A 22,143-nucleotide genomic window follows, 5' to 3' on the forward strand; every position below is an offset into this window, starting at 1 on the left:
CACACCGATTGCCTGTCATTTAAGCAGCGACAATTACTTAGATGATTGCTGACATCACCTGCAGGGAAGGGTTAACACCACTTTTATGCTACTGGTTATGCTACCTAACACTTTGCTCTTGTGCACCTGGAACAGCTGCCCCCTTCACCCCATCCTTGCTATATATTTCCATATATGTGTATACACACACACACACACACACAGACACACACACACACACACACACACACACACACACACACACACACACACACACACACACACACACACACACACACACACACACACACACACACACACACACACACATCCACCCATCCACAGCCCCTTTTTCCCATTTCTTCACATGAGGTTAGGGTTTTACATCTATAAAGACAATCATCTAGAGCAATCCTCTTTCAGGGTGTGGGTGTCACTCAGAGAGTTAATGACTGCACCGTGTTTGCAGTAATTAGCAAACTTTGTTAACTAGAGACCCTTGAAGTAAGCTTGAACATATAACAAAGGGGCTTCTGCCTAAAATGAAACTCTGTGGTTTGCCACTGATGACAAGCCTTTTAGAAGATAGTGTACTCCCAGCCTTGCCTGTGTGGGTTCTGTCTGTGAGCAGTTTGCTATCCAGTGGAATACATAGGAGTTTATATTTATAATGATTATTTTCTTAGTAATATCTTTATGTGGATAGTATCACAATGTGGAAACACTATTCACTAGAGAAAACATCATAAGCTGTAATGGCACTTAAACATAATGGGTATCAGGGAAACCACTAACCAACATGAATAACTTCTCATGTTGTAAATGCACTTAAACATAACAGAAATGGGGGGGGGGGCTCTAAGCATCAGAGAGAGAATTTATTGAGCCGTAATGGGACTTAAACATAATGGGTATAAGGGAGAAACACTAGACACCATAGAGAATCTATATAGTGTACTTTACAGACAATTAATTAAAAAATAAAGACTGTTGCAGAGGACATCTAGACACTACAGATACTATAAGCAGAGTGCCTTAAAGGTACTAAAATGTATTCCAAGCCTATACCCTCCCACCAAGGATATTAGTCTTCTATGTCACCACTGAACATCAGGGATATAATGAGCCCCCCCAAAAAAGGTCAGTAATAAGTGTGCAGGGGATTTAAATCTTGCAGCCTTGCCATAGTGCACCTTGGCGATAACCCATTGCACTAACTTCTAGGTTAGTGCAGTGTTTTTTTAACAGATCTTGATGATCTTAGGCATTATTAATTCCAGCAACAGTTCATGATGTACAAGGGAGAGGGACGGTGAACATTAGACATACCTCTCAACCACATAGCACAAGAATTTTAATTATTCTTCCTACTAACTTAGAAAGTCACTAATATAAGAACTTTTACACTACCATGGGCTGGATTTACGAAGGCTTGCATGGAGTCTAAGAGTAGTGTAAGACAGCAGACAGCCAATATGTTTGCTGAGCGATCCAGCAATAGCCGGCAGGGGTGTGCATGTGAGCTTCTAAAGCTACTCTTGTATGGACAGTGTTATGGTATGCAAATTACCTCATCTGTTGCTGAAAGCTATGCAAATGAGGTAAATTTGTGATCCAGGAAACACTAACCTGTCCGTGTAAGAGTAGTGTTATTTGCAGAAATGTACTCCGTTGGTAACGGAGTACCGTTCTGCAAATAGCTAAACGGAGCTATGACAGCTCCAAATAAAGGATGCATCTAGTTGAGGAAGCATGCCAATGGCCAAATATAAGGCCATTGGCATTTGCAAATGTTGCAAATCCTTAAAATCCAGTTTTTTTTCCCCTGATCGCCAATGTTTAAGCGTAGCACAGCGCCGGGCAAACGTGCCGCGCTTTAAATAAAATGAAAACAATTGAAAAAATAGCCAAAAATGGGCATTTTCACTAAAAAGCTTGTTCTGCCATGCAGGTGAATGGCAGGCTGAAAACAACATGGCCACTGAGTAGTGGTTGCTAAGGGGGGAAGCTCAGTATGAGAGATGTAACCAAGCATTAGTAGGCAATCCTATGCAAATGAGGATAAGGATAGTGAATCCCAATTTTCCCCGGCATGTGAGCCATGTGGAGCACAGTGGCTTGTGTTTGCCCTGAGTTGCTTAGGATTGCAAGAGGTGTGTCTACAGTTGTCCTAGCTGAGAACAAGAAACCAAAGGTGTACGTCATGGATATATCTGAAATTTCTTGCAAACGGGCGTGTGTGTGCACTTGTTTGTGCAGCGCTGCCCCTTGTGGAAACAGAAAGGGAAAAGGAAGGAAAAGAAGTAGTAGGAAGTTAACCAAGGAGAACTAGCAGAGCTGCCAGGTGAAATATATCAGAATCAGCCAATTACACAGGCAGTAGACTAGCCCAGCCCAGCACTTTAAACTCTGCAAACAGCAGTCTACCCTGTTTTTTTCCAAAGAACTCTGCAACACTGCAGTATACAAAGAGTGAAAACTTAGAAAGCTTAAATCAGACAAAATGTTAGGGGCTGCTATTGCTATCATAAACCAACATGTGCAAGATGCTGAGGGTGGTGATGTTGTGAATGCTGCTGAGCAACCCACAGTGAGGAGACAGAGAAGAGTGTACAGACCCAGGGTAACCTACTAGGGGTTACATGAGCTGGAGATAGTGGAGTGCTATAGAGTGGACAGAGACCTCCTGCAGCAAATTGTTGAGCTGTGCCAGCCACGCCTCAAACACAGAACCAACAGAGGGGAACCCATCCCAGTGGATACCAAGGTATGTGTTGGCCTACAAATACTAGCTACAGGTACCTTCCAGAGACCAACTGGTGATATGATGGGGGTTACACAGGCATCAGCATCCAGGGTACTGCACCAGTTCCTGGGTGCCATGTCAGCACATGTCGGTCAGCACGTATATTTCTATATATAATATATATATATATTATATATAATATATATATATTATAGCCAGCAATATGCGTCTTTTCCACCAAATAGCAGAATACCCTGAGGTAGTGGGTGCAATAGACTGCACGCACATACACATCAAAGCACCACCCGGTGAGTGGGGTAGGGTCTACATCAACCGCAAGGGCTTCCCCTCCATCAACTGCCAGGTCATGTGTGATGCCCAGGGCATAATAATGAATGTGTGTGCTGGCTGCTCTGGAAGCTATCATGATTCCCACATCTGGCATCTGATGCAGCTGTACCAGAGATTTGCCAATGGGGACATCTCTGATGGTCACCTAATGGGGGATGCTGGATACGCACTGGAGCTGTGGCTGATGACACCCATCAGAAATGCACACACACCCGAACAAGAACTCCATAATGAGGCACACGCACAAACAAGAAACATTATTGAGCATGTGTTTGGGATGCGCAAGTCACGGTTCCGGTGCCTGGACACATCTGGTGGAGCCTTGCAGTACTCACCAACTACATGTACCCAAACTGTCATGGTATGTGCCATGCTACACAATATGATCCTGCGAAAACAGCTGCAGCAGGAACAGCATGGGGCAGGGCCAAACAGCCCCCCACCATTGCCAAGGCCTGCACAGGCACAGCGTGACTCGGAGGAGGAACAACCTGAGCCTGCCCCAGTAGGCAGAAGGAGGCATGCCCAGTATGCCTTGGCCTTGGCAAAGAGGCAATGCATAGCACATACACTGACTCAGTAGGAACCCTGGAAATGACACTTCTGTCTGACTCGCACATACAATAAAAGGGATGCCTAACTTGACACTACCTGTTTTCAGACATGTATAGGGAGTGTACTATGTGCATCCAACATAGGCAGCCCTGCAGCACCACCTGAGGCATGATTACCCTATTTTAAGCAATATAAAGCAGTGTTAAGCACATTTTACCACTATTTAGCAAATTTAAGCACAATTGCGTGGAGCTACACACCGAGCAAACTAGCGCAACGTTGGGCAATTTTGGGCAATGTTGGGCAAAGTCAGGCAAAGTCAAGCAAAGTCGGGTAAACATGCTCACACCTGCTTTACTGTTCCTTAACCAGTCAGGTCTGCCCAGCAGGAAAATAAAAAGCAGTGACAGGGCTCGAACTCAGGATACTGTGCACTATAGTCACAGTACTGAACCACTAAGCCATGACAGCATTTTACTGGCACAGACACAGCAGGACAATTGTAGACTAACTCAAACAAAAACAAATGCTGTATCATGCCCTCTGAAGAGGAATATGAGTAACTTCCCTCCAGGCCTATGCAGACAGATAACAGCAGGCCAGGCTGTGTGATGTGGGTTGGGTAGGCTATGAAGTCACAAACTAATATACGTGAAATTGGAAGCTAGGATCTGTAGTACAGTAGTATGCCTCAAGCCAATACGATAGACAACAATGCAGACTGAAATGGAGTACCTGACATAGCAGTGCAGGCCTAGCAAATGTGTATAAGTGTCAGGTGAACCCCTCATCCTATGTACACCCACAGTAACAATCAGGTGTGCCCCCCGGCTAGAAATGTACAAATAATAGCTGTCCCCCCGTATGTAGAAATGTTGATAAGTCTATGCAAAGTGACTCATGGAAGCCCTGCAGGCACAGCATGCTTCCTGTCAATGTACAACACAAAGGTGAGCCCTGAAGTAAAAATCAACTTGATTTTTCACACACATATAGTATATATGTCCATACTGGGCATGCTCACACACTTAAACAAATTTAGCAAATTTCAGTCAGCAACATACTGAAAGGTCATACTGGGCATGCTCACACACTTAGGCCATATCTGAGTACAGCAGTGGGCCACACATATCTGGCAGTTGCAGTTCTTACCCCAGAAATTTGTCACTATCCACCAATCCTGCCTTGCGCACACAGTTATATGAAAACAGACCCATATAATATATTAGACTCCTGTCATAATCAAACTATGTACTACAAGTACTTAAGTTGTTCAAAGAAAGTGAAAATTCAAAGATCAATAAATCTCCGATCAGTATCATCAATAAACAATGAGCACTCCTAACATTATCCAATCCATGTTCTGGCAAAAATATTGTCAAAGAGTCCATAGAGAACCATGAAGCTTTCTTTTGCTATGTCATAAATATCAGTGTAAACTCATATATGTTCTGAGTCAGTGCAAACTGTAAATGAATACATGTACCTGACTGACATTGCCAACATCTTGTCAGACAGGTTCATACATATTTACCCCCCTCTCACTGACAAAAGGGCCCATTATCATACTTGGAGATTGTGAAAACCCAGAAATCACATATACAATGGTTAAACAGCACTTTCCAAACCTAAAAACACAGCATCTATGGGATGACATGGTTTCCCTAGCTGTGTCATATGTGAACTCCAAAACAAACAGACCCTGCACATGAACAGTCTGTTGAGACTCACCCTCTGTACAGGATATGAAACTGCTGAATGCATTACAGCAACATTTGGCACACTCCACAAGTGTTGGTGCACAACAGACCATGGGAACTGTTGTCTTATAAGCCTATTAAGCCTGATCTGCAAGGCTATGGAGTCCATCATGATGGACCTCATAAACAGAGCTATTGTGAGCCTACAAACACCCAACCCTACCAATTTTGGTTTGGTCAGGGGCAGATCATGGTTTCCAAACCTGCTAGACTGTTTTCAGGGCAGTCACCCAGGACATACAACAATGAAATGGGCTACACACGTCCCACATAGACCTTGGAAAGCCCTCTTCCAACATCCCAGACATATGTCATATCCACAAAATCAACAACCAGTGCATAAATATGTATGTCATCTGATGGATTGCCAGCTGGGGCACAGACAGATCCCACAAGGTAAGAACTGTGGTCTCCTGTTCAAGCTGGTAACAACTGCTGTCCCCATGGCTCAGTCCTGGGACCCCTCCTGTCTGGTGTACACTTTTCAAAAATACAGTCAAGCACATGAGGGCTATGTTTAGCAAAGTTTGTGGATGACTGCAAAAAAGTTGTCATAATCGATGTTTGAGACAACAGAGACATCCTTAAGAAGGGTCTCAGTCAGACATATGTGGTGTCAAAATTATGGCCTCGAGCTACAGTCATACAAATACCACATAGGTGCCAACACCCTAAATATGGAGGTGATAATAAGGGATCTATGGACACATGGATAGTCATCTCCACTTCCAGAAACACATTCACAAAGTGGTTAGAAAATCATGCTATGTTTTCCCACAAACTGCCAAGGTCTTTGCATGTAGGTCAAAGGAGGTTCCCTCTACTCATCAGTCATCAGACCCGACAGAGAGTACCACAACACACTTGCGATCAGCAGCTGGAAAGACCACTGAAGTACCTCAGCAAGAAGATTACTGGCCTCAAACAGTTGCCCCATGCAACAAGACTGGATTTAATTCAATCTGTACTCTGTTGCATACTGTCTACTCAGGAGATCTCTGCCCAGCAGACAGGTCCATGTCCAATGCAGAACTGATGTCCATGTGCTATCTGAAGTAAACCCAAGCTCACTGTACTACATGCTCTAGGGATATCATCATCACAACATTAAATAGAACATGTTGGAGGGATACATTACTAAATCACAGACTTCCCTTGCTTTGGGACAGGGTCCCAACCGACATTAAGCCGAGACCCTCACTGACACTCTTCCAGAGGAGCCTTGATGAGTGTATGTGAAACTGAACTGTCACACCATGGATCACTTCATCAGCTCTACTACACAGAGGCCTAGGGAACTAACTCCATGGGTGGTGATAGCTGCACACTCTGGCCATACTAATATATGCCTTCAGTCAGATAGCCTATTACCTACCTATGTACCTATATATATATATATATATATATATATATATATATATATATATATATGTAGGGGAACACAGTATAATAAGCCAAAGATGGATGGGCAGAGATGTGTGTAAGAGGGTGACCATGACAGGGAGCCATCCAGGACTGTCCCACCCAGCACACATCACAATGACACTAAAGACACGAGGTGCACATTTCCCACTTTACATAACAGCCACCAGTATCTGTAAGCATTACAGTGTATGTGGTCCATATGCCTGCTATACAACATGACTGTACAATGAAGTACACATCTACTATCTGTAAACATGTACCTGTATGTAGTAGACTATCTCCACGAAGGCATATATCAGCCTACGCAAGTTGTGCAGCTTTCACCACACCATTGGGTAGCCTCCCAAGGCCTAGTTCTAATAGTTAGTACCCTAAGCCCCTTTCTAGTGGGGCTGCTGATGTGATGCCTGGCATGAATTGTCTGTTTGCCATCCACTCATCAAGGTTCCAATTGATGAGTGTCAGCGAGGGGTTCTGTCTGATGTACAGCGGGACTCTGTTCCACAGTAAGGCAAGTGTCTGGGATGGTACTCTATCCCACCAGCATGTTGTATTCATCATTCTGATGAGGTTCATATCCCTGGAATGTGTAGGGTGACTCAATGTTGTTATCTGTAGATGGAGCATGTTCAACAGTTATGTGTTGGACATGGCTCTGTATGTTAGGCAGAGTGTGCCTCTGAGTAGGCGGTACACAATGAAGAACAGATGTAGTTTTACCAGTTGTGTTGCATAACACAACTGTTTGAGGCCAGTAATCCTCTTGGTGAGGTACCTATGTGGTCTCTACAGCTGCTGGATATGCTAAGTCGAGTACATCCAAAATGGTGCACTGTACTCAATGATGGGTCTGATGATGTAAGAGTAGAGTGCCAACACTACCTCTTTGGATCCTGATGCAAACCCTTTGTTGATTAGGTGGGCCACATAGGATCTCCCAATCACTTTGGCAACATGGTTGTCAAAGGAAAGATGACTATCTACTTGTGTCCCCAGATCCCTTATCACCTTGTCATTTTAAGGGGGTAACACCTATGTGGTAGTTTGTGGGTATTTTGTTTTCAACAAAGAGGATCACTATGCATTCCTCCACAGTGAGCTTGAGGCCATGATTCTGACACCACACATCTGTCTCATAGAGTCCCTTCTGGAGAATATGTCTGTCTTCTGGGAATCTATTATGGCAAACACTTTACAGTTCCCAGCAAACTTAGTCAACCACAACCCTCCTGTGTTGGCATGTACATTTGAGAAGTCTATACCAAACAGGAGGGACCCCAGGACTGAACCCTGGGGGACACCAGTCGTTACCGGTGTAGAGTCCGGCATGTAGCCAGCAACTCTTAATGTGTGGGATCTATCTGTGAGCCAGTTTGCAATCCATCTTGTGATGTATGGATTCATGGCCAGGTTGGTGAGTTCATCTATGATACCTGACTGAGGAATGGTGTCAAAGGCCTTAGCGAGGTATAGGTAGGCTGTGTTGAGCTCATTTCAATCATCTGTAGCCTGAGTAACTGTCAAAGAAATCCTCCCAGTTCAGGAGGCGTGGTCTGCATTTGATGAAGCCAAACTGGGTGTGCTCAACTGTGTGAAGGTTCCCAATCTCTGAATTGTTGACTTCCATTATGATTGGCTCCATTGCCTTGCAGAACACACTTGTCAGGCTCATAGAGCATGAATGCCAAGGGGTTTTTGTGGCCCCACCCCTGTGGAGTGTGAAGAACGTTGCTGTCCAACATTCTATGGGTACATATCCTGTAGAGAGCATGTAGAGAAAGGTGTAGGTATCCTAGATGAACATGGATACATCCTCACCCTATGTGCTATGATTCAGGTTCTGATGCTGGAAGGTATGGAATGAGTAGTATCCTGGTAGTGCTGGTGTGCTGTCTGGAGCCTTGAACTAGGTTTCTGTTACTGCACAGATATCAATATTCTCCATAATGAGAAGTGCCTCGAGTGTGTGCATCTGGAGGCTGAGACTTCTGGCAATGAGTAGCATTTAGCTCACTTTGTGGTTATTTGTGTTGGTTATGGGGTTTGGTTTGTCCTGTGTGACCGGTGTTCCACACCTGAAGTCAGTGCCTCATTGGTCCCATCTGACCATAGGCTAATTACCCTATGTATCCACATTCTGGACCCACACCCCATTAAGAAAACCATGTAAAAACGTGTCTCCAAAGCCAACGTCATGCTACTTAAGACAGACGTGCTGAACTGCAGGACACCCATGCAGATGGACAATACAGTTACAACTACTGAATCCTTCACAATTGCACTTTATAAGCACTTACATGACTGCATGCATCGTGCCATCCCAAACAGAACCAAGACTCTATCCTCCAAGAAAAGGAAGCCAATCTGGTGTTCCCCTACCATAAACAAACTGCACAACAGAAGGAAGAAACTGTTGCAAAAGAGAGTAAAATCCCATGAGGGAGGAGCTCCATGGTCAACATCAGTAAGAAGCTGTGATCCTTGATAAAATCCTCCAAAGCTAGTTATGAAAACAAAATTGTAATGGCACTTAAACATAATGGGTATCAGGAAACCACTAACCAACATGAATAACTTCTCATGTTGTAAATGCATAAACATAACAGAAATGGGGGCTCTAAGCATCAGAGAGATAATTTATTGAGCCATAATGGGACTTAAACATAATGGGTATAAGGGAGAAACACTAGACACCATAGAGAATCTATATAGTGTACTTTAAAGACAATTAATTAAAAAAAGGACTGTTGCAGAGGACATCTAGACACTACAGATACTATAAGTAGAGTGCCTTAAAGGTACTAAAATGTATTCCAAGCCTATACCCTCCCACCAAGGATATTAGTCTTCTGTGTCACCACTGAACATCAGGGATATAATGAGCCCCCCCAAAAAAGGTCAGTAATAAGTGTGCAGGGGATTTAAATCTTGCAGCCTTGCCATAGTGCACCTTGGCGATAACGCATTGCACTAACTTCTAGGTTAGTGCAGTGTTTTTTTTAACAGATCTTGATGATCTTAGGCATTATTAATTCCAGCAACAGTTCATGATGTACAAGGGAGAGGGACGGTGAACATTAGACATACCTCTCAACCTCATAGCACAAGAATTTTAATTATTCTTCCTACTAACTTAGAAAGTCACTAATATAAGAACTTTTACACTACCATGGGCTGGATTTACGAAGGCTTGCACGGAGTCTAAGAGTAGTGTAAGATAGCAGACAGCCAATATGTCTGCTGAGCGATCCAGCAATAGCTGGCAGGGGTGTACATGTGAGCTTCTAAAGCTACTCTTGCATGGACAGTGTTATGGTATGCAAATAACCTCATCTGTTGCTGAAAGCTATGCAAATGAGGTAAATTTGTGATCCAGGAAACACTAACCTGTCCGTGTAAGAGTAGTGTTATTTGCAGAAATGTACTCCGTTGGTAACGGAGTACCGTTCTGCAAATAGCTAAATGGAGCTATGACAGCTCCAAATAAAGGATGCATCTAGTTGAGGAAGCATGCCATTGGCCAAATATGAGGCCATTGGCATTTTCAAATATTGCAAATCCTTAAAATCCAGTTTTTTTCCCCTGATCGCCAATGTTTAAAAGCGTGGCGCCCGGGCAAATGTGCCGCGCTTTAAATAAAATGAAAAAAATTGAAAAAATAGCCAAAAATGGGCATTTTCACTAAAAAGCTTGTTCTGCCATGCAGGTGAATGGCAGGCTGAAAACAACATGGCCACTGAGTAGTGGTTGCTAAGAGGGGGAAGCTCAGTGTGAGAGATGTAACCAAGCATTAGTAGGCAATCCTATGCAAATGAGGATAAGGATAGTGAATCCCAATTTTCCCGGCATGTGAGCCATGTGTAGGGAGTAGGTAGCAGTAGAGTAGAAGATAGGTGACATATCATGAGGGGGGTATGTCACGGCTGTGTAAGGATTGGAGCACAGTGGCTTGTGTTTGCCCTGAGTTGCTTAGGATTGCAAGAGGTGTGTCTACAGTTGTCCTAGCTGAGAACAAGAAACCAAAGGTGTACGTCATGGATATATCTGAAATTTCTTGCAAACGGGCGTGTGTGTGCACTTGTTTGTGCAGCGCTGCCCCTTGTGGAAACAGAAAGGGAAAAGGAAGGAAAAGAAGTAGTAGGAAGTTAACCAAGGAGAACTAGCAGAGCTGCCAGGTGAAATATATCAGAATCAGCCAATTACACAGGCAGTAGACTAGCCCAGCCCAGCACTTTAAACTCTGCAAACAGCAGTCTACCCTGTTTTTTCCAAAGAACTCTGCAACGCTGCAGTATACAAAGAGTGAAAACTTAAAAAGCTTAAATCAGACAAAATGTTAGGGGCTGCTATTGCTATCATAAACCAACATGTGCAAGATGCTGAGGGTGGTGATGTTGTGAATGCTGCTGAGCAACCCACAGTGAGGAGACAGAGAAGAGTGTACAGACCCAGGGTAACCTACTAGGGGTTACATGAGCTGGAGATAGTGGAGTGCTATAGAGTGGACAGAGACCTCCTGCAGCAAATTGTTGAGCTGTGCCAGCCACGCCTCAAACACAGAACCAACAGAGGGGAACCCATCCCAGTGGATACCAAGGTATGTGTTGGCCTACAAATACTAGCTACAGGTACCTTCCAGAGACCAACTGGTGATATGATGGGGATTTCACAGGCATCAGCATCCAGGGTACTGCACCAGTTCCTGGATGCCATGTCAGCACATGTCGGTCAGCACGTATATCTATATATAATATATATACCAGTGATATATTATAGCCAGCAATATGCATCTTTTCCACCAAATAGCAGAATACCCTAAGGTAGTGGGTGCAATAGACTGCACGCACATACACATCAAAGCACCACCCGGTGAGTGGGGTAGGGTCTACATCAACCGCAAGGGCTTCCCTTTCATCAACTGCCAGGTCATGTGCGATGCCCTGGGCCTAATAATGAATGTGTGTGCTGGCTGCCCTGGAAGCTATCACAATTCCCATATCTGGCATCTGATGCAGCTGTACCAGAGATTTGCCAATGGGGACATCTCTGATGGTCACCTAGTGGGGGATGCTGGATACGCACTGGAGCTGTGGCTGATGACACCCATCAGAAATGCACACATACACAAACAAGAACTCCATAATGAGGCACACGCACAAACAAGAAACATTATTGAGCATGTGTTTGGGATGCTGAAGTCACGGTTCCGGTGCCTGGACACATCTGGTGGAGCCTTGCAGTACTCACCAACTACATGTACCCAAATTGTCATGGTATGTGCCATGCTACACAATATGATCCTGCGAAAACAGCTGCAGCAGGAACAGCATGGGGCAGGGCCAAACAGCCCCCCACCATTGCCAAGGCCTGCACAGGCACAGCGTGACTCGGAGGAGGAACAACCTGAGCCTGCCCCAGTAGGCAGAAGGAGGTGTGCCCAGTATGCCTTGGCCTTGGCAAAGAGGCAATGCATAGCACATACACTGACTCAGTAGGAACCCTGGAAATGACACTTCTGTCTGACTCGCACATACAATAAAAGGGATGCCTAACTTGACACTACCTGTTTTCAGACATGTATAGGGAGTGTACTATGTGCATCCGACATAGGCAGCCCTGCAGCACCACCTGAGGCATGATTACCCTATTTTAAGCAATATAAAGCAGTGCTAAGCACATTTTACCACTATTTAGCAAATTTAAGCACAATTACGTGGAGCTACACACCGAGCAAACTAGCGCAACGTTGGGCAACATTGGGCAATGTTGGGCAAAGTCAGGCAAAGTCGAGCAAAGTCAGGTAAACATGCTCACACCTGCTTTACTGTTCCTTAACTAGTCAGGTCTGCCCAGCAGGAAAATAAAAAGCAGTGACAGGGCTCGAACTCAGGATACTGTGCACTATAGTCACAGTACTGAACCACTAAGCCATGACAGCATTTTACTGGCACAGACACAGCAGGACAATTGTAGACTAACTCAAACAAAAACAAATGCTGTATCATGCCCTCTGAAGAGGAATATGAGTAACTTCCCCCCAGGCCTATGCAGACAGATAACAGCAGGCCAGGCAGTGTGATGTGGGTTGGGTAGGCTATGAAGTCACAAACTAATATACGTGAAATTGGAAGCTAGGATCTGTAGTACAGTAGTATGCCTCAAGCCAGTACGATAGGCAACAATACAGACTGAAATGGAGTATCTGACATAGCAGTGCAGGCCTAGCAAATGTGTATAAGTGTCAGGTGAACCCCTCATCCTATGTACACCCACAGTAACAATCAGGTGTGCCCCCCGGCTAGAAATGTACAAATAATAGCTGTCCCCCCTGTATGTAGAAATGTTGATAAGTCTATGCAAAGTGACTCATGGAAGCCCTGCAGGCACAGCATGCTTCCTGTCAATGTACAACACAAAGGTGAGCCCTGAAGTAAAAATCAACTTGATTTTTCACACACATATAGTATATATGTCCATACTGGGCATGCTCACACACTTAAACAAATTTAGCAAATTTCAGTCAACAACATACTGAAAGGTCATACTGGGCATGCTCACACACTTAGGCCATGTCTGAGTACAGCAGTGGGCCACACATATCTGGCAGTTGCAGTTCTTACCCCAGAAATTTGTCACTATCCACCAATCCTGCCTTGCGCACACAGTTATATGAAAACAGACCCATATAATATATTAGACTCCTGTCATAATCAAACTATGTACTACAAGTACTTAAGTTGTTCAAAGAAAGTGAAAATTCAAAGATCAATAAATCTCCGATCAGTATCATCAATAAACAATGAGCACTCCTAACATTATCCAATCCATGTTCTGGCAAAAATATTGTCAAAGAGTCCATAGAGAACCATGAAGCTTTCTTTTGCTATGTCATAAATATCAATGTAAACTCATGTATGTTCTGAGTCAGTGCAAACTGTAAATGAATACATGTACCTGACTGACATTGCCAACATCTTGTCAGACAGGTTCATACATATTTACCCCCCTCTCACTGACAAAAGGGCTCATTATCATACTTGGAGATTGTGAAAACCCAGAAATCACATATACAATGGTTAAACAGCACTTTCCAAACCTAAAACACAGCATCTATGGGATGACATGGTTTCCCTAGCTGTGTCATATGTGAACTCCAAAACAAACAGACCCTGCACATGAACAGTCTGTTGAGACTCACCCTCTGTACAGGATATGAAACTGCTGAATGCGTTACAGCAACATTTGGCACACTCCACAAGTGTTGGTGCACAACAGACCATGGGAACTGTTGTCTTATAAGCCTATTAAGCCTGATCTGCAAGGCTATGGAGTCCATCATGATGGAACTCATAAACAGAGCTATTGTGAGCCTACAAACACCCAACCCTACCAATTTTGGTTTGGTCAGGGGCAGATCATGGTTTCCAAACCTGCTAGACTGTTTTCAGGGCAGTCACCCAGGACATACAGCAATGAAATGAGCTACACACGTCCCACATAGACCTTGGAAAGCCCTCTTCCAACATCCCAGACATATGTCATATCCACAAAATCAACAACCAGTGCATAAATATGTATGTCATCTGATGGATTGCCAGCTGGGGCACAGACAGATCCCACAAGGTAAGAACTTTGTTCTCCTGTTCAAGCTGGTAACAACTGCTGTCCCCATGGCTCAGTCCTGGGACCCCTCCTGTCTGGTGTACACTTTTCAAAAATACAGTCAAGCACATGAGGGCTATGTTTAGCAAAGTTTGTGGATGACTGCAAAAAAGTTGTCATAATCGATGTTTGAGACAACAGAGACATCCTTAAGAAGGGTCTCAGTCAGGCATATGTGGTGTCAAAATTATGGCCTCGAGCTACAGTCATACAAATACCATATAGGTGCCAACACCCTAAATATGGAGGTGATAATAAGGGATCTATGGACACGTGGATAGTCATCTCCACTTCCAGAAACACATTCACAAAGTGGTTAGAAAATCATGCTATGTTTTCCCACAAACTGCCAAGGTCTTTGCATGTAGGTCAAAGGAGGTTCCCTCTACTCATCAGTCATCAGACCCGTCAGAGAGTACCACAACACACTTGCGATCAGCAGCTGGAAAGACCACTGAAGTACCTCAACAAGAGGATTACTGGCCTCAAACAGTTGCCCCATGCAACAAGACTGGATTTAACTCAATCTGTACTCTGTTGCATACTGTCTACTCAGGAGATCTCTGCCCAGCAGACAGGTCCATGTCCAATGCAGAACTGATGTACATGTGCTATCTGAAGTAAACCCAAGCTCACTGTACTACATGCTCTAGGGATATCATCATCACAACATTAAATAGAACATGTTGGAGGGATACATTACTAACTCACAGACTTCCCTTGCTTTGGGACAGGGTCCCAACCGACATTAAGCCGAGACCCTCACTGACACTCTTCCAGAGGAGCCTTGATGAGTGTATGTGAAACTGAACTGTCACACCATGGATCACTTCATCAGCTCTACTACACAGAGGCCTAGGGAACTAACTCCATGGGTGGTGATAGCTGCACACTCTGGCCATACTAATATATGCCTTCAGTCAGATAGCCTATTACCTACCTATGTACCTATATATATATATATATATATATATATGTAGGGGGAACACAGTATAATAAGCCAAAGATGGATGGGCAGAGATGTGTGTAAGAGGGTGACCATGACAGGGAGCCATCCAGGACTGTCCCACCCAGCACACATCCCAATGGCAAGAAAGACATGAGGTGCACATTTCTCCCACTGTACATAACAGCCACCAGTATCTGTAAGCATTACAGTGTATGTGGTCCATATGCCTGCTATACAACATGACTGTACAATGAAGTACACATCTACTATATGTAGACATGTACCTGTCACATAGGTTCATAGGTATGTAGTAGACTATCTCCACGAAGGCATATATCAGCCTACGCAAGTTGTGCAGCTTTCACCACACCATTGGGTAGCCTCCCAAGGCCTAGTTCTAATAGTTAGTACCCTAAGCCCCTTTCTAGTGGAGCTGCTGATGTGATGCCTGGCATGAATTGTCTGTTTCCCATCCACTCATCAAGGTTCCAATTGAAGAGTGTCAGCGAGGGTTCTGTCTGATGTACAGGGACTCTGTTCCACAGTAAGGCAAGTGTCTGGGATGGTACTCTATCCCACCAGCATGTTGTATTCATCGTTCTGATGAGGTTCATATCCCTGGAATGTGTAGGGTGACTCAATGTTGTTATCTGTAGATGGAGCATGTTCAACAGTTATGTGTTGGACATGGCTCTGTATGTTAGGCAGAGTGTGCCTCTGAGTAGGCGGTACACAATGAAGAACAGATGTAGTTTTACCAGTTGTGTTGCATAACACAACTGTTTGAGGCCAGTAATCCTCTTGGTGAGGTACCTATGTGGTCTCTACAGCTGCTGGATATGCTAAGTCGAGTACATCCAAAATGGTGCACTGTACTCAATGATGGGTCTGATGATGTAAGAGTAGAGTGCCAACACTACCTCTTTGGATCCTGATGCAAACCCTTTGTTGATTAGGTGGGCCACATAGGATCTCCCAATCACTTTGGCAACATGGTTGTCAAAGGAAAGATGACTATCTACTTGTGTCCCCAGATCCCTTATCACCTTGTCATTTTAAGGGGGTAACACCTATGTGGTAGTTTGTGGGTATTTTGTTTTCAACAAAGAGGATCACTATGCATTCCTCCACAGTGAGCTTGAGGCCATGATTCTGACACCACACATCTGTCTCATAGAGTCCCTTCTGGAGAATATGTCTGTCATCTGGGGAATCTATTATGGCAAACACTTTACAGTTCCCAGCAAACTTAGTCAACCACAACCCTCCTGTGTTGGCATGTACATTTGAGAAGTCTATACCAAACAGGAGGGACCCCAGGACTGAACCCTGGGGGACACCAGTCATTACCGGTGTAGAGTCTGGCATGTAGCCAGCAACTCTTAATGTGTGGGATCTATCTGTGAGCCAGTTTGCAATCCATCTTGTGATGTATGGATTCATGGCCAGGTTGGTGAGTTCATCTATGATACCTGACTGAGGAATGGTGTCAAAGGCCTTAGCGAGGTATAGGTAGGCTGTGTTGAGCTCATTTCAATCATCTGTAGCCTGAGTAACTGTCAAAGAAATCCTCCCAGTTCAGGAGACGTGGTCTGCCTTTGATGAAGCCAAACTGGGTGTGCTCAACTGTGTGAAGGTTCCCAATCTCTGAATTGTTGACTTCCATTATGATTGGCTCCATTGCCTTGCAGAACACACTTGTCAGGCTCATAGAGCATGAATGCCAAGGGGTTTTTGTGGCCCCACCCCTGTGGAGTGTGAAGAACATTGCTGTCCAACATTCTATGGGTACATATCCTGTAGAGAGCATGTAGAGAAAGGTGTAGGTATCCTAGATGAATATGGATACATCCTCACCCTATGTGCTATGATTCAGGTTCTGATGCTGGAAGGTATGGAATGAGTAGTATCCTGGTAGTGCTGGTGTGCTGTCTGGAGCCTTGAACTAGGTTTCTGTTACTGCACAGATATCAATATTCTCCATAATGAGAAGTGCCTCGAGTGTGTGCATCTGGAGGCTGAGACTTCTGGCAATGAGTAGCATTTAGCTCACTTTGTGGTTATTTGTGTTGGTTATGGGGTTTGGTTTGTCCTGTGTGACCGGTGTTCCACACCTGAAGTCAGTGCCTCATTGGTCCCATCTGACCATAAGCTAATTAGCCTACATATCCACATTCTGGACCCACACCCCCATTAAGAAAACCATGTTAAAAATGTCTCCAAAGCCAACTTCATGCTTCTTAAGACAGAAGTGCTGAACTGCAGGACACCCATGCAGATGGACAATACAGTTACAACTACTGAATCCTTCACAATTGCACTTTATAAGCACTTACATGACTGCATGCATTGTGCCATCCCAAACAGAACCAAGACTCTATCCTCCAAGAAAAGGAAGCCAATCTGGTGTTCCCCTACCATAAACAAACTGCACAACAGAAGGAAGAAACTGTTGCAAAAGAGAGTAAAATCCCATGAGGGGAGGAGCTCCATGGTCAACATCAGTAAGAAGCTGTGATCCTTGATAAAATCCTCCAAAGCTAGTTATGAAAACAAAATCGACACTGATTCTAAAGGCAACCACAAAGCATTCTATAGCTATGTCAAGAATCTCAATAGCAACACTCAGATCTGCTCTGAGTTACAGCACAATGGCACTAAATATACAGACCCAACTGATATTGCCAACATCCTGGCAGATAGGATCAGTGCTAACTTTGCCCCCCTCACATCCATGAAAGAGCACATCTCTATAACGGAAGACTGCAAAGTTGCTGTCATCATGGCTGCACAGGTAAAAAACACTCTCCAAAGCCAGGAACACAGCATCCATGGGACCAGATAACATCCCAGGCTGTTTTCTACACAAACTACAGAACAAACAGGCACCACACCTATGTACCATGTTCAGTCATAGCCTCACCTCAGGCTTTGTGCCGCTGAATGGCGCACAGCGACGGTTATCCCACTACACAAGGGGGGAGCCACCACGGACCCCAGGAACTAGTGCCCCATTAGCCTGATGAGCCTGCTCTGCAAGCCATGGAATGTATCATCATATAACTTATAAAAAAAGACACTGGTAATCTCCAAACTCTGGACCACAACCATGTTGGGTTTGTAAAAGGCAGATCATGTCTCCTAAACCTGATAGACATCATTGAAGCAGTCACCAGAACCATAGACAAAGGTAAGGTGGTTCACACAGCCTATGTAGATCTTGTCACGGCTTTCAACACCATCCCCTACTCTGGAATTATAGATAAACCCACTAAACTAGGTATAAATTGCTATGTCACAAGATGGGTTGCCAACTGGCTCACTGACAGAACACACACTGTGAAAGTAGCAGACTCCAAATACGACTTTGTACCAGTGACAAGTGCAGTACCACAGGGTTCAGTCCTGGGTCCTGTCCTGTTTGGTATCTACTTCCCTGAAGTAAACTTTAACATGGAAGGTCTGTGGCTAATGAAGTTTCCAGATGACTGCAAACTAGGAGCCATAATTGAAACTACTAAAGATGTGGACATCCTACAAAAGGGCCTCACTGAGACAGATGCCTGGTGTCAAAGCCATGGCCTCAAGCTCAATGCCAAAAAATGCATTGTCATCCCCTTTGGTAAAAACTCTGTAGCCATGAACTACAACATAGGTGGTAGTATACTTAACACTGAAAGTGTGATAAGAGACCTTGGGTCACAGGTGGACAGTGGACACACCTGTGATAATCACATCACCACAGTAGTCAGGAAATCCTTCTATGTGGCACACCTCATCACAAAAGGTGTCTCATGCAGAATAGAAGAGGACATTGTTCCCCTCTACTCATCACTCACTAGATCGATAATAGAGTACAACGCATCTTTTGCTATGTACCTCACAAGACATCTACAACAACTGGAAAACCTGCAGAAATACCTCACAAAGAGCATTAGCTGCCTGAAATACATGCCATACACAGGCCGTCTCAAAATGCTCCAGCTGTACTCTCTCGCATATCGCCTACTCAGAGGTGATTTCTGCCTAACATACAAAGCTATGTCAAACACAGAGCTGTTGGACATGCTCCATGTAAAACACTCACAATCCCTCTGATCTTTGGCCCCAAAACCCAGAGTGAAATACAAAAGGAAGGGGTGTATCCATTTACCTTATGGATACCCACACCTTCAGGTTAGTGGCACAGCATGAGGCCTTGGAGACCATGCAAGTGCAACTAACATTGGGCAAAGCTGCTTATCAGATTGTAGCCTGCTACAGATCACCTACCTTGTCTCAGGAACCTCACTCAGTTTTCCTGAGAACAGTGGAAAATATAAAGGTCCTACCAAACACCATTATATGAGGAGATTATAACTACCCAAACATTGACTGGGAGAATTACTCATGTACAACATCCTTTGCCCAATGCTTCCTAGAGTTTAAAAACTCAAATGCCCTGGAACAGCTGATCACAGTGCCCACTAAAGGTGACAACATACTGGACCTGATCATCACCAACATGGGGTACCAGTGTTCCACAACAGAGATAAACCCCTCACTGGTAATATCAGATCATAAAGTAATCACACTGGACATCCACATCCCCCCTCCCCAGTCAAGGAAACCACTGTGAAGAAATTTTCAAAAGCAAACTGCACACTTCTCAAGACCAAAGTGGAAAGTTCCAAAGCCCCCTTGCTATAGGATAGTGCTATACAAACTGCAGAATCATTTACAAGTGCATTCTATGAGCATATACAGGGATGCATGGATCGAGACATCCCAAATAAAACCAAGACGCACTCCTCCAAATATAAGAAAACAATCTAGTGGTCATTCCCCATAAATAAGCTATACAACAGAAGGAGGAAACAAACACATGATAGAGCAAACTTCATAAAAGGAAAGGCATCACTGATCATTATTAGGAAGAAACAATGATCACTCATAAAATAATCCAAGGCCAGTTTCTAATGACAAATTGCCAAGGAATGTAAGAATGACAACCGCAAAGTCTTCATTAGCTATACCAAACATTTAGGTGTCAACTCTCAAATATGCTGTCAGCTACTGCAAAATGGCAAAAAATACACTGAACCAACTGACATTGCCCACATCCTGGCAGACAAGTTCAGTGCAAACTCCCCCCCCATCACCCCCAAAAGGGCCTGTGTCCATCCCAGAAGAATGCAGAGCCCCAGACTTCATGGACATGCAGGTAAAAACAGCCCTCTCCAAAGCTAAGAACACAGCATCAATGGGACTGGATGGTGTCCCAGGCTGCGTCTTACACCAGCCCCAAAAGGAACTACACCCTCACCTACATTCACTGTCCAGACTCAACCTTACCACAGGCTATGTACCCAAAGAATGGCATACAGCAATAGTCATCCAGCTCCACAAAGGTGGTGCCACAACAGAACCTGGAAACTATTGCCCTATAGGCCTACTCAGCCTGGTCTGCAAAGCTATGGAGCAAATTATCATGGAACCCATAAACAGAGACATTGGGAACCTCCAGACACTGGAATCTACCCAACTTGGCTTTGTTAAAGGCAGATCCTGCCTCCTAAACCTAGTTGACTTCTTTGAAACAGTTACCAAGGACACAGATGGAGGTGAAAGTAGTCCACACAGCCCACCTGGACCTCACTAAGGCCTTTGACACCATTCCCCACTCTGGCATCATGGACAAGCTTACCAGCATGAACAATAACACCTATATCACAGGATGGGTGGCCAACTGGCTTGCAGATCAAACACACATGTTCAGAGTTGCAGGTGCCATGTCCGACTCTAAACCAGTCACAAATGGCATCCCACAGGTCTTAGTCCTGGGACCCCACCTGTTCAGTAGATACTGCTCAGAGGTACAGGCAAGCATGGGAGGAGTATGGCTGAACAAGTTTGCAGATGACTGCTAACTGTCTACGGCTGACACAGACATCCTTCAGAAGGGTCTTACAGAGACAGATACCTGGTGTCAAAACAATGCCCTCAAGCAGAATGCCAAAAAATGCATAGTCATCCCCTTTGGATAAAACAAAGTGCACACAAATTACCACATAGGTGGTAATCCAGTATGTATGGAGAATGTAATTATGGCCCTGGGGACCCAGGTAGATAGTAAACTCTCCTTTGATGATCACATTGCCAAAGTGTTTAGAAATTCCTTCTATGTAGCCCACCTAATGTCACCTAATGTAATCCACTTTGTCTAGTCTGATGATGTCACCATCCTACAAATATACCTGTGGAAAGGAGAACTCCCAGTAATGTGTATAGTGTGTTGTGTTAATGTGTACTCCTCTAGTGTCATAAGGTAGTTAGGTAGGGGTTTGAATCCTGCACTTGACAACTGTATGAGAGTGTGTGTGTGTGTGTCTCCTTACAGAGGAGCAACCTTTTTGGAGACTACTAAAACACCCTAAAAGTGGTATACTTATCTTTGTCAAGTCTGATGATGTCACCATCCTACAAATATACCTGTGGAAAGGAGAGCTCCCAGTAATGTGTATAGTGTGTTGTGTTAATGTGCACTCCTCTAGTATCATACAGTAGTTAGGTAGGAGTTTGAATCCTGCACTTGACAACTGTATGAGAGTGTGTGTCTCCTTGGAGAGGAGCAACCTTTTTGGAGACTACTAAAACACCCTAAAAGTGGTATAGTTATCTTTGTCAAGTCTGTTGATGTCACCATCCTACAAATATACCTGTGGAAAGGAGAACTC

Source organism: Protopterus annectens, chromosome 7.part1, assembly GCF_019279795.1.
Source record: "Protopterus annectens isolate FY-2018-M chromosome 7.part1, PAN1.0, whole genome shotgun sequence".
NCBI lineage: Eukaryota > Metazoa > Chordata > Ceratodontiformes > Protopteridae > Protopterus > Protopterus annectens.